At 35.0% G+C, this 14,249-nt stretch overlaps 18 non-coding genes across 18 annotated transcripts; all 18 read left to right on the forward strand.

Annotated features, from left to right (window-relative positions):
* The first annotated feature begins 391 nt into the window (after positions 1 to 391).
* Positions 392 to 465, forward strand: TRNAT-CGU (transfer RNA threonine (anticodon CGU)). The gene has a single exon. It is a non-coding gene; the product is annotated as a tRNA-Thr (tRNA).
* Positions 466 to 1,196: 731 nt separating this feature from the next.
* Positions 1,197 to 1,270, forward strand: TRNAT-CGU (transfer RNA threonine (anticodon CGU)). Its single transcript has one exon. It is a non-coding gene; the product is annotated as a tRNA-Thr (tRNA).
* Positions 1,271 to 2,001: 731 nt separating this feature from the next.
* Positions 2,002 to 2,075, forward strand: TRNAT-CGU (transfer RNA threonine (anticodon CGU)). Its single transcript has one exon. It is a non-coding gene; the product is annotated as a tRNA-Thr (tRNA).
* Positions 2,076 to 2,806: 731 nt separating this feature from the next.
* On the forward strand, positions 2,807 to 2,880 carry TRNAT-CGU (transfer RNA threonine (anticodon CGU)). Its single transcript has one exon. It is a non-coding gene; the product is annotated as a tRNA-Thr (tRNA).
* A 732-nt stretch (positions 2,881 to 3,612) lies between these two features.
* On the forward strand, positions 3,613 to 3,686 carry TRNAT-CGU (transfer RNA threonine (anticodon CGU)). Its single transcript has one exon. It is a non-coding gene; the product is annotated as a tRNA-Thr (tRNA).
* Positions 3,687 to 4,418: 732 nt separating this feature from the next.
* On the forward strand, positions 4,419 to 4,492 carry TRNAT-CGU (transfer RNA threonine (anticodon CGU)). Its single transcript has one exon. It is a non-coding gene; the product is annotated as a tRNA-Thr (tRNA).
* Positions 4,493 to 5,214: 722 nt separating this feature from the next.
* TRNAT-CGU (transfer RNA threonine (anticodon CGU)) lies at positions 5,215 to 5,288 on the forward strand. Its single transcript has one exon. It is a non-coding gene; the product is annotated as a tRNA-Thr (tRNA).
* A 725-nt stretch (positions 5,289 to 6,013) lies between these two features.
* TRNAT-CGU (transfer RNA threonine (anticodon CGU)) lies at positions 6,014 to 6,087 on the forward strand. Its single transcript has one exon. It is a non-coding gene; the product is annotated as a tRNA-Thr (tRNA).
* Positions 6,088 to 6,812: 725 nt separating this feature from the next.
* On the forward strand, positions 6,813 to 6,887 carry TRNAT-CGU (transfer RNA threonine (anticodon CGU)). Its single transcript has one exon. It is a non-coding gene; the product is annotated as a tRNA-Thr (tRNA).
* Positions 6,888 to 7,610: 723 nt separating this feature from the next.
* TRNAT-CGU (transfer RNA threonine (anticodon CGU)) lies at positions 7,611 to 7,684 on the forward strand. Its single transcript has one exon. It is a non-coding gene; the product is annotated as a tRNA-Thr (tRNA).
* Positions 7,685 to 8,409: 725 nt separating this feature from the next.
* On the forward strand, positions 8,410 to 8,483 carry TRNAT-CGU (transfer RNA threonine (anticodon CGU)). Its single transcript has one exon. It is a non-coding gene; the product is annotated as a tRNA-Thr (tRNA).
* Positions 8,484 to 9,207: 724 nt separating this feature from the next.
* Positions 9,208 to 9,281, forward strand: TRNAT-CGU (transfer RNA threonine (anticodon CGU)). Its single transcript has one exon. It is a non-coding gene; the product is annotated as a tRNA-Thr (tRNA).
* Positions 9,282 to 10,006: 725 nt separating this feature from the next.
* On the forward strand, positions 10,007 to 10,080 carry TRNAT-CGU (transfer RNA threonine (anticodon CGU)). The gene has a single exon. It is a non-coding gene; the product is annotated as a tRNA-Thr (tRNA).
* Positions 10,081 to 10,812: 732 nt separating this feature from the next.
* TRNAT-CGU (transfer RNA threonine (anticodon CGU)) lies at positions 10,813 to 10,886 on the forward strand. The gene has a single exon. It is a non-coding gene; the product is annotated as a tRNA-Thr (tRNA).
* A 731-nt stretch (positions 10,887 to 11,617) lies between these two features.
* On the forward strand, positions 11,618 to 11,691 carry TRNAT-CGU (transfer RNA threonine (anticodon CGU)). The gene has a single exon. It is a non-coding gene; the product is annotated as a tRNA-Thr (tRNA).
* A 732-nt stretch (positions 11,692 to 12,423) lies between these two features.
* TRNAT-CGU (transfer RNA threonine (anticodon CGU)) lies at positions 12,424 to 12,497 on the forward strand. Its single transcript has one exon. It is a non-coding gene; the product is annotated as a tRNA-Thr (tRNA).
* Positions 12,498 to 13,229: 732 nt separating this feature from the next.
* On the forward strand, positions 13,230 to 13,303 carry TRNAT-CGU (transfer RNA threonine (anticodon CGU)). The gene has a single exon. It is a non-coding gene; the product is annotated as a tRNA-Thr (tRNA).
* A 722-nt stretch (positions 13,304 to 14,025) lies between these two features.
* TRNAT-CGU (transfer RNA threonine (anticodon CGU)) lies at positions 14,026 to 14,099 on the forward strand. Its single transcript has one exon. It is a non-coding gene; the product is annotated as a tRNA-Thr (tRNA).
* Positions 14,100 to 14,249: the final 150 nt, after the last annotated feature.

Raw genomic sequence — 14,249 nt, forward strand, 5'->3', positions numbered from 1 at the left:
GTCAGTTTGGGGCTGTTAGCCGAAAAAGAGGACTTTCACTTTTGTTTGACATCAAACATGTCTTTCCCAAATCCCTAATAAAGTGCAATTGAGAGAAAAAAACTTTCTGCTTTTGAAATGCTCTAAAAGGAATTAGATGAAATAAGTTTCTTTAGAGAATATAGGATGGCTTCAAGCATTACAAATTAAAACCAGTGGAATTTGAGTGAAAAAAAAAATTTGCTTTTGAAATGCTCTAAAAGGAATTAGATGAAATAACGTTCTTTAGAGAATATAGGATGGGCTCAAGCATTACAAATTAAGACCAGTGGAATTACACATTAGATGCTACAAATTTTCATAGCAGTTTTCTGAAAAAGCAGAATAATAAATATTCACATATGGATCATGTGGTGCTGTGGCTTAGTTGGTTAAAGCGCCTGTCTCGTAAACAGGAGATCCTGAGTTCAACTCTCAGCAGTACCTTGTTTTCATCTTCTCAAGAATAAGCTTCCTATCTTAAAGCAGGTGTTTTACCTGTGTGCAAACTCAAATTTGCCATTGTTCCAGCCCTACTCATAGTGCAATTGTGAGACTAAGTATCTCGTCTAAATGATGAAAAGGAAGTAAGACTGCTTCAAGCTTGACAATTTAACCAATGGATTTTATTTTGAAATGCCTCCATTTTCCGCATCTGACTCTCTAAGCAGTCTTTCCAATATATCGCATCTTTTTGTGATTTAGCCAAGTTGGTCAAAGAGCCTGTTTAGTAAACAGAAAATCTGAATGTCGAAAATCGAATGTCAGCAGTGCTTTCCTTTCTTCATGTCAGTTTGGGGCTGTTAGCCGAAAAAGAGGACTTTCACTTTTGTTTGACATCAAACATGTCTTTCCCAAATCCCTAATAAAGTGCAATTGAGAGAAAAAAACTTTCTGCTTTTGAAATGCTCTAAAAGGAATTAGATGAAATAAGTTTCTTTAGAGAATATAGGATGGCTTCAAGCATTACAAATTAAAACCAGTGGAATTTGAGTGAAAAAAAAATTTGCTTTTGAAATGCTCTAAAAGGAATTAGATGAAATAACGTTCTTTAGAGAATATAGGATGGGCTCAAGCATTACAAATTAAGACCAGTGGAATTACACATTAGATGCTACAAATTTTCATAGCAGTTTTCTGAAAAAGCAGAATAATAAATATTCACATATGGATCATGTGGTGCTGTGGCTTAGTTGGTTAAAGCGCCTGTCTCGTAAACAGGAGATCCTGAGTTCAACTCTCAGCAGTACCTTGTTTTCATCTTCTCAAGAATAAGCTTCCTATCTTAAAGCAGGTGTTTTACCTGTGTGCAAACTCAAATTTGCCATTGTTCCAGCCCTACTCATAGTGCAATTGTGAGACTAAGTATCTCGTCTAAATGATGAAAAGGAAGTAAGACTGCTTCAAGCTTGACAATTTAACCAATGGATTTTATTTTGAAATGCCTCCATTTTCCGCATCTGACTCTCTAAGCAGTCTTTCCAATATATCGCATCTTTTTGTGATTTAGCCAAGTTGGTCAAAGAGCCTGTTTAGTAAACAGAAAATCTGAATGTCGAAAATCGAATGTCAGCAGTGCTTTCCTTTCTTCATGTCAGTTTGGGGCTGTTAGCCGAAAAAGAGGACTTTCACTTTTGTTTGACATCAAACATGTCTTTCCCAAATCCCTAATAAAGTGCAATTGAGAGAAAAAAACTTTCTGCTTTTGAAATGCTCTAAAAGGAATTAGATGAAATAAGTTTCTTTAGAGAATATAGGATGGCTTCAAGCATTACAAATTAAAACCAGTGGAATTTGAGTGAAAAAAAAATTTGCTTTTGAAATGCTCTAAAAGGAATTAGATGAAATAACGTTCTTTAGAGAATATAGGATGGGCTCAAGCATTACAAACTAAAACCAGTGGAATTACACATTAGATGCTACAAATTTTCTTAGCAGTTTTCTGAAAAAGCAGAATAATAAATATTCACATATGGATCATGTGGTGCTGTGGCTTAGTTGGTTAAAGCGCCTGTCTCGTAAACAGGAGATCCTGAGTTCAACTCTCAGCAGTACCTTGTTTTCATCTTCTCAAGAATAAGCTTCCTATCTTAAAGCAGGTGTTTTACCTGTGTGCAAACTCAAATTTGCCATTGTTCCAGCCCTACTCATAGTGCAATTGTGAGACTAAGTATCTCGTCTAAATGATGAAAAGGAAGTAAGACTGCTTCAAGCTTGACAATTTAACCAATGGATTTTTTTTGAAATGCCTCCATTTTCCGCATCTGACTCTCTAAGCAGTCTTTCCAATATATCGCATCTTTTTGTGATTTAGCCAAGTTGGTCAAAGAGCCTGTTTAGTAAACAGAAAATCTGAATGTCGAAAATCGAATGTCAGCAGTGCTTTCCTTTCTTCATGTCAGTTTGGGGCTGTTAGCCGAAAAAGAGGACTTTAACTTTTGTTTGACATCAAACATGTCTTTCCCAAATCCCTAATAAAGTGCAATTGAGAGAAAAAAACTTTCTGCTTTTGAAATGCTCTAAAAGGAATTAGATGAAATAAGTTTCTTTAGAGAATATAGGATGGCTTCAAGCATTACAAATTAAAACCAGTGGAATTTGAGTGAAAAAAAAAATTTGCTTTTGAAATGCTCTAAAAGGAATTAGATGAAATAACTTTCTTTAGAGAATATAGGAAGGGCTCAAGCATTACAAACTAAAACCAGTGGAATTACACATTAGATGCTACAAATTTTCTTAGCAGTTTTCTGAAAAAGCAGAATAATAAATATTCACATATGGATCATGTGGTTCTGTGGCTTAGTTGGTTAAAGCGCCTGTCTCGTAAACAGGAGATCCTGAGTTCAACTCTCAGCAGTACCTTGTTTTCATCTTCTCAAGAATAAGCTTCCTATCTTAAAGCAGGTGTTTTACCTGTGTGCAAACTCAAATTTGCCATTGTTCCAGCCCTACTCATAGTGCAATTGTGAGACTAAGTATCTCATCTAAATGATGAAAAGGAAGTAAGACTGCTTCAAGCTTGACAATTTAACCAATGGATTTTATTTTGAAATGCCTCCATTTTCCGCATCTGACTCTCTAAGCAGTCTTTCCAATATATCGCATCTTTTTGTGATTTAGCCAAGTTGGTCAAAGAGCCTGTTTAGTAAACAGAAAATCTGAATGTCGAAAATCGAATGTCAGCAGTGCTTTCCTTTCTTCATGTCAGTTTGGGGCTGTTAGCCGAAAAAGAGGACTTTCACTTTTGTTTGACATCAAACATGTCTTTCCCAAATCCCTAATAAAGTGCAATTGAGAGAAAAAAACTTTCTGCTTTTGAAATGCTCTAAAAGGAATTAGATGAAATAAGTTTCTTTAGAGAATATAGGATGGCTTCAAGCATTACAAATTAAAACCAGTGGAATTTGAGTGAAAAAAAAAATTTGCTTTTGAAATGCTCTAAAAGGAATTAGATGAAATAACGTTCTTTAGAGAATATAGGATGGGCTCAAGCATTACAAATTAAGACCAGTGGAATTACACATTAGATGCTACAAATTTTCATAGCAGTTTTCTGAAAAAGCAGAATAATAAATATTCACATATGGATCATGTGGTGCTGTGGCTTAGTTGGTTAAAGCGCCTGTCTCGTAAACAGGAGATCCTGAGTTCAACTCTCAGCAGTACCTTGTTTTCATCTTCTCAAGAATAGGCTTCCTATCTTAAATCAGGTGTTTTACCTGTGTGCAAACTCAAATTTGCCATTGTTCCAGCCCTACTCATAGTGCAATTGTGAGATTAAGTATCTCGTCTAAATGATGAAAAGGAAGTAAGACTGCTTCAAGCTTGACAATTTAACCAATGGATTTTATTTTGAAATGCCTCCATTTTCCGCATCTGACTCTCTAAGCAGTCTTTCCAATATATCGCATCTTTTTGTGATTTAGCCAAGTTGGTCAAAGAGCCTGTTTAGTAAACAGAAAATCTGAATGTCGAAAATCGAATGTCAGCAGTGCTTTCCTTTCTTCATGTCAGTTTGGGGCTGTTAGCCGAAAAAGAGGACTTTCACTTTTGTTTGACATCAAACATGTCTTTCCCAAATCCCTAATAAAGTGCAATTGAGAGAAAAAAACTTTCTGCTTTTGAAATGCTCTTAAAGGAATTAGATGAAATAAGTTTCTTTAGAGAATATAGGATGGCTTCAAGCATTACAAATTAAAACCAGTGGAATTTGAGTGAAAAAAAAAATTTGCTTTTGAAATGCTCTAAAAGGAATTAGATGAAATAACTTTCTTTAGAGAATATAGGAAGGGCTCAAGCATTACAAACTAAAACCAGTGGAATTACACATTAGATGCTACAAATTTTCATAGCAGTTTTCTGAAAAAGCAGAATAATAAATATTCACATATGGATCATGTGGTGCTGTGGCTTAGTTGGTTAAAGCCCCTGTCTCGTAAACAGGAGATCCTGAGTTCAACTCTCAGCAGTACCTTGTTTTCATCTTCTCAAGAATAGGCTTCCTATCTTAAATCAGTTGTTTTACCTGTGTGCAAACTCAAATTTGCCATTGTTCCAGCCCTACTCATAGTGCAATTGTGAGATTAAGTATCTCATCTAAATGCCGAAAAGGAAGTAAGACTGCTTCAAGTTTGACAATTTAGCCAATGGATTTTATTTTGAAATTCCTCCATTTTCCGCATCTGACTCTCTAAGCAGTCTTTCCAATATATCGCATCTTTTTGTGATTTAGCCATGTTGGTCAAAGAGCCTGTTTAGTAAACAGAAAATCTTGATTTCGAATGTCAGCAGTGCTTTCCTTTCTTCATGTCAGTTTGGGGCTGTTAGCCGAAAAAGAGGACTTTCACTTTTGTTTGACATCAAACATGTATTTCCCAAAGCCCTAATAAAGTGCAATTGAGAGAAAAAAACTTTCTGCTTTTAAAATGCTCTAAAAGGAATTAGATGAAATAAGTTTCTTTAGAGAATATAGGATGGCTTCAATCATTACAAATTAAATCAGTGGAATTTAAGTAAAAAAATTTTTGCTTTTGAAATGCTCTAAAAGGAATTAGATGAAATAACTTTCTTTAGAGAATATAGGATGGGCTCAAGCATTACAAATTAAAACCAGTGGAATTACACATTAGATGCTACAAATTTTCATAGCAGTTTTCTGAAAAAGCAGAATAATAAATATTCACATTTGGATCATGTGGTGCTGTGGCTTAGTTGGTTAAAGCGCCTGTCTCGTAAACAGGAGGTCCTGAGTTCAACTCTCAGCATTACCTTGTTTTCATCTTCTCAAGAATAAGCTTCCTATCTTAAAGCAGGTGTTTTACCTGTGTGCATACTCAAATTTGCCATTGTTCCAGCCCTACTCATAGTGCAATTGTGAGACTAAGTATCTCATCTAAATGATGAAAAGGAAGTAAGACTGCTTCAAGCTTGACAATTTAACCAATGGATTTTATTTTGAAATGCCTCCACTTTCCGCATCTGACTCTCTAAGCAGTCTTTCCAATATATCACATCTTTTTGTGATTTAGCCAAGTTGGTCAAAGAGCCTGTATAGTAAACAGAAAATCTTGATTTCGAATGCCAGCAGTGCTTTCCTTTCATCATGTCAGTTTGGGGCTGTTAGCCGAAAAAGAGGACTTTCACTTTTGTTTGACATCAAACATGTCTTTCCCAAAGCCCTAATCAAGTGCAATTGAGAGAAAAAAACTTTCTGCTTTTGAAATGCTCTAAAAGGAATTAGATGAAATAAGTTTCTTTAGAGAATATAGGATGGCTTCAAGCATTACAAATTAAAACCAGTGGAATTTGAGTGAAAAAAAAAATTTGCTTTTGAAATGCTCTAAAAGGAATTAGATGAAATAACTTTCTTTAGAGAATATAGGAAGGGCTCAAGCATTACAAACTAAAACCAGTGGAATTACACATTAGATGCTACAAATTTTCATAGCAGTTTTCTGAAAAAGCAGAATAATAAATATTCACATATGGATCATGTGGTGCTGTGGCTTAGTTGGTTAAAGCGCCTGTCTCGTAAACAGGAGATCCTGAATTCAACTCTCAGCAGTACCTTGTTTTCATCTTCTCAAGAATAAGCTTCCTATCTTAAATCAGGTGTTTTACCTGTGTGCAAACTCAAATTTGCCATTTTTCCAGCCCTACTGATAGTGCAATTGTGAGATTAAGTATCTCATCTAAATGCTGAAAAGGAAGTAAGACTGCTTCAAGCTTGACAATTTAACCAATGGATTTTATTTTGAAATGCCTCCACTTTCTGCATCTGACTCTCTAAGCAGTTTTTCCAATATATCACATCTTTTTGTGATGTAGCCAAGTTGGTCAAAGAGCCTGCTTAATAAACAGAAAATCTTGATTTCGAATGTCAGCAGTGCTTTCCTTTCTTCATGTCAGTTTGGGGCTGTTAGTCGAAAAAGAGGACTTTCACTTTTGTTTGACATCAAACATGTCTTTCCCAAGTCCCTAATAAAGTGCAATTGAGAGAAAAAAACTTTCTGCTTTTGAAATGCTCTAAAAGGAATTAGATGAAATAAGTTTCTTTAGAGAATATAGGATGGCTTCAAGCATTACAAATTAAAACCAGTGGAATTTGAGTGAAAAAAAAAATTTGCTTTTGAAATGCTCTAAAAGGAATTAGATGAAATAACTTTCTTTAGAGAATATAGGATGGGCTCAAGCATTACAAATTAAAACCAGTGGAATTACACATTAGATGCTACAAATTTTCATAGCAGTTTTCTGAAAAAGCAGAATAATAAATATTCACATATGGATCATGTGGTGCTGTGGCTTAGTTGGTTAAAGCGCCTGTCTCGTAAACAGGAGATCCTGAGTTAAACTCTCAGCAGTACACTGTTTTCATCTTCTCAAGAATAAGCTTCCTATCTTAAATCAGGTGTTTTACCTGTGTGCAAACTCAATTTTGCCATTGTTCCAGCCCTACTCATAGTGCAATTGTGAGATTAAGTATCTCATCTAAATGCTGAAAAGGAAGTAAGATTGCTTCAAACTTGACAACTTAACCAATGGATTTTATTTTGAAATGCCTCCACTTTCCGCATCTGACTCTCTAAGCAGTCTTTCCAATATATCACATCTTTTTGTGATTTAGCCAAGTTGGTCAAAGAGCCTGTATAGTAAACAGAAAATCTTGATTTCGAATGTCAGCAGTGCTTTCCTTTCATCATGTCAGTTTGGGGCTGTTAGCCGAAAAAGAGGACTTTCATTCTTGTTTGACATCAAACATGTCTTTCCCAAAGCCCTAATAAAGTGCAATTGAGAGAAAAAAACTTTCTGCTTTTGAAATGCTCTAAAAGGAATTAGATGAAATAAGTTTCTTTAGAGAATATAGGATGTCTTCAAGCATTACAAATTAAAACCAGTGGAATTTGAGTGAAAAAAAAATTTGCTTTTGAAATGCTCTAAAAGGAATTAGATGAAATAACTTTCTTTAGAGGATATAGGAAGGGCTCAAGCATTACAAACTAAAACCAGTGGAATTACACATTAGATGCTACAAATTTTCATAGCAGTTTTCTGAAAAAGCAGAATAATAAATATTCACATATGGATCATGTGGTGCTGTGGCTTAGTTGGTTAAAGCGCCTGTCTCGTAAATAGGAGATCCTGAGTTCAACTCTCAGCAGTACCTTGTTTTCATCTTCTCAAGAATAGGCTTCCTATCTTAAATCAGGTGTTTTACATGTGTGCAAACTCAAATTTGCCATTGTTCCAGCCCTACTCATAGTGCAATTGTGAGATTAAGTATCTCATCTAAATGCTGAAAAGGAAGTAAGACTGCTTCAAGCTTGACAATTTAACCAATGGATTTTATTTTGAAATGCCTCCACTTTCTGCATCTGACTCTCTAAGCAGTCTTTCCAATATATCACATCTTTTTGTGATGTAGCCAAGTTGGTCAAAGAGCCTGCTTAATAAACAGAAAATCTTGATTTCGAATGTCAGCAGTGCTTTCCTTTCTTCATGTCAGTTTGGGGCTGTTAGTCGAAAAAGAGGACTTTCACTTTTGTTTGACATCAAACATGTCTTTCCCAAGTCCCTAATAAAGTGCAATTGAGAGAAAAAAACTTTCTGCTTTTGAAATGCTCTAAAAGGAATTAGATGAAATACGTTTCTTTAGAGAATATAGGATGGCTTCAAGCATTACAAATTAAAACCAGTGGAAATTGAGTGAAAAAAAAAATTTGCTTTTGAAATGCTCTAAAAGGAATTAGATGAAATAACTTTCTTTAGAGAATATAGGATGGGCTCAAGCATTACAAATTAAAACCAGTGGAATTACACATTAGATGCTACAAATTTTCATAGCAGTTTTCTGAAAAAGCAGAATAATAAATATTCACATATGGATCATGTGGTGCTGTGGCTTAGTTGGTTAAAGCGCCTGTCTCGTAAACAGGAGATCCTGAGTTAAACTCTCAGCAGTACATTGTTTTCATCTTCTCAAGAATAAGCTTCCTATCTTAAATCAGGTGTTTTACCTGTGTGCAAACTCAATTTTGCCATTGTTCCAGCCCTACTCATAGTGCAATTGTGAGATTAAGTATCTCATCTAAATGCTGAAAAGGAAGTAAGATTGCTTCAAACTTGACAACTTAACCAATGGATTTTATTTTGAAATGCCTCCACTTTCCGCATCTGACTCTCTAAGCAGTCTTTCCAATATATCACATCTTTTTGTGATTTAGCCAAGTTGGTCAAAGAGCCTGTATAGTAAACAGAAAATCTTGATTTCGAATGTCAGCAGTGCTTTCCTTTCATCATGTCAGTTTGGGGCTGTTATCCGAAAAAGAGGACTTTCATTCTTGTTTGACATCAAAAATGTCTTTCCCAAAGCCCTAATAAAGTGCAATTGAGAGAAAAAAACTTTCTGCTTTTGAAATGCTCTAAAAGGAATTAGATGAAATAAGTTTCTTTAGAGAATATAGGATGTCTTCAAGCATTACAAATTAAAACCAGTGGAATTTGAGTGAAAAAAAAAATTGCTTTTGAAATGCTCTAAAAGGAATTAGATGAAATAACTTTCTTTAGAGGATATAGGAAGGGCTCAAGCATTACAAACTAAAACCAGTGGAATTACACATTAGATGCTACAAATTTTCATAGCAGTTTTCTGAAAAAGCAGAATAATAAATATTCACATATGGATCATGTGGTGCTGTGGCTTAGTTGGTTAAAGCGCCTGTCTCGTAAATAGGAGATCCTGAGTTCAACTCTCAGCAGTACCTTGTTTTCATCTTCTCAAGAATAGGCTTCCTATCTTAAATCAGGTGTTTTACATGTGTGCAAACTCAAATTTGCCATTGTTCCAGCCCTACTCATAGTGCAATTGTGAGATTAAGTATCTCATCTAAATGCTGAAAAGGAAGTAAGACTGCTTCAAGCTTGACAATTTAACCAATGGATTTTATTTTGAAATGCCTCCATTTTCCGCATCTGACTCTCTAAGCAGTCTTTCCAATATATCGCATCTTTTTGTGATTTAGCCAAGTTGGTCAAAGAGCCTGTTTAGTAAACAGAAAATCTTGATTTCGAATGTCAGCAGTGCTTTCCTTTCTTCATGTCAGTTTGGGGCTGTTAGCCGAAAAAGAGGACTTTCACTTTTGTTTGACATCAAACATGTCTTTCCCAAATCCCTAATAAAGTGCAATTGAGAGAAAAAAACTTTCTGCTTTTGAAATGCTCTAAAAGGAATTAGATGAAATAAGTTTCTTTAGAGAATATAGGATGGCTTCAAGCATTACAAATTAAAACCAGTGGAATTTGAGTGAAAAAAAAAATTTGCTTTTGAAATGCTCTAAAAGGAATTAGATGAAATAACTTTCTTTAGAGAATATAGGATGGGCTCAAGCATTACAAATTAAAACCAGTGGAATTACACATTAGATGCTACAAATTTTCATAGCAGTTTTCTGAAAAAGCAGAATAATAAATATTCACATATGAATCATGTGGTGCTGTGGCTTAGTTGGTTAAAGCGCCTGTCTCGTAAACAGGAGATCCTGAGTTCAACTCTCAGCAGTACCTTGTTTTCATCTTCTCAAGAATAGGCTTCCTATCTTAAATCAGGTGTTTTACATGTGTGCAAACTCAAATTTGCAATTGTTCCAGCCCTACTCATAGTGCAATTGTGAGATTAAGTATCTCATCTAAATGCTGAAAAGGAAGTAAGACTGCTTCAAGCTTGACAATTTAACCAATGGATTTTATTTTGAAATGCCTCCATTTTCCGCATCTGACTCTCTAAGCAGTCTTTCCAATATATCGCATCTTTTTGTGATTTAGCCAAGTTGGTCAAAGAGCCTGTTTAGTAAACAGAAAATCTGAATGTCGAAAATCGAATGTCAGCAGTGCTTTCCTTTCTTCATGTCAGTTTGGGGCTGTTAGCCGAAAAAGAGGACTTTCACTTTTGTTTGACATCAAACATGTCTTTCCCAAATCCCTAATAAAGTGCAATTGAGAGAAAAAAACTTTCTGCTTTTGAAATGCTCTAAAAGGAATTAGATGAAATAAGTTTCTTTAGAGAATATAGGATGGCTTCAAGCATTACAAATTAAAACCAGTGGAATTTGAGTGAAAAAAAAAATTTGCTTTTGAAATGCTCTAAAAGGAATTAGATGAAATAACGTTCTTTAGAGAATATAGGATGGGCTCAAGCATTACAAACTAAAACCAGTGGAATTACACATTAGATGCTACAAATTTTCTTAGCAGTTTTCTGAAAAAGCAGAATAATAAATATTCACATATGGATCATGTGGTGCTGTGGCTTAGTTGGTTAAAGCGCCTGTCTCGTAAACAGGAGATCCTGAGTTCAACTCTCAGCAGTACCTTGTTTTCATCTTCTCAAGAATAAGCTTCCTATCTTAAAGCAGGTGTTTTACCTGTGTGCAAACTCAAATTTGCCATTGTTCCAGCCCTACTCATAGTGCAATTGTGAGACTAAGTATCTCGTCTAAATGATGAAAAGGAAGTAAGACTGCTTCAAGCTTGACAATTTAACCAATGGATTTTTTTTGAAATGCCTCCATTTTCCGCATCTGACTCTCTAAGCAGTCTTTCCAATATATCGCATCTTTTTGTGATTTAGCCAAGTTGGTCAAAGAGCCTGTTTAGTAAACAGAAAATCTGAATGTCGAAAATCGAATGTCAGCAGTGCTTTCCTTTCTTCATGTCAGTTTGGGGCTGTTAGCCGAAAAAGAGGACTTTAACTTTTGTTTGACATCAAACATGTCTTTCCCAAATCCCTAATAAAGTGCAATTGAGAGAAAAAAACTTTCTGCTTTTGAAATGCTCTAAAAGGAATTAGATGAAATAAGTTTCTTTAGAGAATATAGGATGGCTTCAAGCATTACAAATTAAAACCAGTGGAATTTGAGTGAAAAAAAAAATTTGCTTTTGAAATGCTCTAAAAGGAATTAGATGAAATAACTTTCTTTAGAGAATATAGGAAGGGCTCAAGCATTACAAACTAAAACCAGTGGAATTACACATTAGATGCTACAAATTTTCTTAGCAGTTTTCTGAAAAAGCAGAATAATAAATATTCACATATGGATCATGTGGTTCTGTGGCTTAGTTGGTTAAAGCGCCTGTCTCGTAAACAGGAGATCCTGAGTTCAACTCTCAGCAGTACCTTGTTTTCATCTTCTCAAGAATAAGCTTCCTATCTTAAAGCAGGTGTTTTACCTGTGTGCAAACTCAAATTTGCCATTGTTCCAGCCCTACTCATAGTGCAATTGTGAGACTAAGTATCTCATCTAAATGATGAAAAGGAAGTAAGACTGCTTCAAGCTTGACAATTTAACCAATGGATTTTATTTTGAAATGCCTCCATTTTCCGCATCTGACTCTCTAAGCAGTCTTTCCAATATATCGCATCTTTTTGTGATTTAGCCAAGTTGGTCAAAGAGCCTGTTTAGTAAACAGAAAATCTGAATGTCGAAAATCGAATGTCAGCAGTGCTTTCCTTTCTTCATGTCAGTTTGGGGCTGTTAGCCGAAAAAGAGGACTTTCACTTTTGTTTGACATCAAACATGTCTTTCCCAAATCCCTAATAAAGTACAATTGAGAGAAAAAAACTTTCTGCTTTTGAAATGCTCTAAAAGGAATTAGATGAAATAAGTTTCTTTAGAGAATATAGGATGGCTTCAAGCATTACAAATTAAAACCAGTGGAATTTGAGTGAAAAAAAAAATTTGCTTTTGAAATGCTCTAAAAGGAATTAGATGAAATAACGTTCTTTAGAGAATATAGGATGGGCTCAAGCATTACAAATTAAGACCAGTGGAATTACACATTAGATGCTACAAATTTTCATAGCAGTTTTCTGAAAAAGCAGAATAATAAATATTCACATATGGATCATGTGGTGCTGTGGCTTAGTTGGTTAAAGCGCCTGTCTCGTAAACAGGAGATCCTGAGTTCAACTCTCAGCAGTACCTTGTTTTCATCTTCTCAAGAATAGGCTTCCTATCTTAAATCAGGTGTTTTACCTGTGTGCAAACTCAAATTTGCCATTGTTCCAGCCCTACTCATAGTGCAATTGTGAGATTAAGTATCTCGTCTAAATGATGAAAAGGAAGTAAGACTGCTTCAAGCTTGACAATTTAACCAATGGATTTTATTTTGAAATGCCTCCATTTTCCGCATCTGACTCTCTAAGCAGTCTTTCCAATATATCGCATCTTTTTGTGATTTAGCCAAGTTGGTCAAAGAGCCTGTTTAGTAAACAGAAAATCTGAATGTCGAAAATCGAATGTCAGCAGTGCTTTCCTTTCTTCATGTCAGTTTGGGGCTGTTAGCCGAAAAAGAGGACTTTCACTTTTGTTTGACATCAAACATGTCTTTCCCAAATCCCTAATAAAGTGCAATTGAGAGAAAAAAACTTTCTGCTTTTGAAATGCTCTTAAAGGAATTAGATGAAATAAGTTTCTTTAGAGAATATAGGATGGCTTCAAGCATTACAAATTAAAACCAGTGGAATTTGAGTGAAAAAAAAAATTTGCTTTTGAAATGCTCTAAAAGGAATTAGATGAAATAACTTTCTTTAGAGAATATAGGAAGGGCTCAAGCATTACAAACTAAAACCAGTGGAATTACACATTAGATGCTACAAATTTTCATAGCAGTTTTCTGAAAAAGCAGAATAATAAATATTCACATATGGATCATGTGGTGCTGTGGCTTAGTTGGTTAAAGCCCCTGTCTCGTAAACAGGAGATCCTGAGTTCAACTCTCAGCAGTACCTTGTTTTCATCTTCTCAAGAATAGGCTTCCTATCTTAAATCAGTTGTTTTACCTGTGTGCAAACTCAAATTTGCCATTGTTCCAGCCCTACTCATAGTGCAATTGTGAGATTAAGTATCTCATCTAAATGCCGAAAAGGAAGTAAGACTGCTTCAAGTTTGACAATTTAGCCAATGGATTTTATTTTGAAATTCCTCCATTTTCCGCATCTGACTCTCTAAGCAGTCTTTCCAATATATCGCATCTTTTTGTGATTTAGCCATGTTGGTCAAAGAGCCTGTTTAGTAAACAGAAAATCTTGATTTCGAATGTCAGCAGTGCTTTCCTTTCTTCATGTCAGTTTGGGGCTGTTAGCCGAAAAAGAGGACTTTCACTTTTGTTTGACATCAAACATGTATTTCCCAAAGCCCTAATAAAGTGCAATTGAGAGAAAAAAACTTTCTGCTTTTAAAATGCTCTAAAAGGAATTAGATGAAATAAGTTTCTTTAGAGAATATAGGATGGCTTCAATCATTACAAATTAAATCAGTGGAATTTAAGTAAAAAAATTTTTGCTTTTGAAATGCTCTAAAAGGAATTAGATGAAATAACTTTCTTTAGAGAATATAGGATGGGCTCAAGCATTACAAATTAAAACCAGTGGAATTACACATTAGATGCTACAAATTTTCATAGCAGTTTTCTGAAAAAGCAGAATAATAAATATTCACATTTGGATCATGTGGTGCTGTGGCTTAGTTGGTTAAAGCGCCTGTCTCGTAAACAGGAGGTCCTGAGTTCAACTCTCAGCATTACCTTGTTTTCATCTTCTCAAGAATAAGCTTCCTATCTTAAAGCAGGTGTTTTACCTGTGTGCATACTCAAATTTGCCATTGTTCCAGCCCTACTCATAGTGCAATTGTGAGACTAAGTATCTCATCTAAATGATGAAAAGGAAGTAAGACTGC

Source organism: Dendrobates tinctorius, unplaced genomic scaffold, assembly GCF_039654945.1.
Source record: "Dendrobates tinctorius isolate UK_male_01 unplaced genomic scaffold, ASM3965494v1 ptg000254l, whole genome shotgun sequence".
Lineage (NCBI taxonomy): Eukaryota > Metazoa > Chordata > Amphibia > Anura > Dendrobatidae > Dendrobates > Dendrobates tinctorius.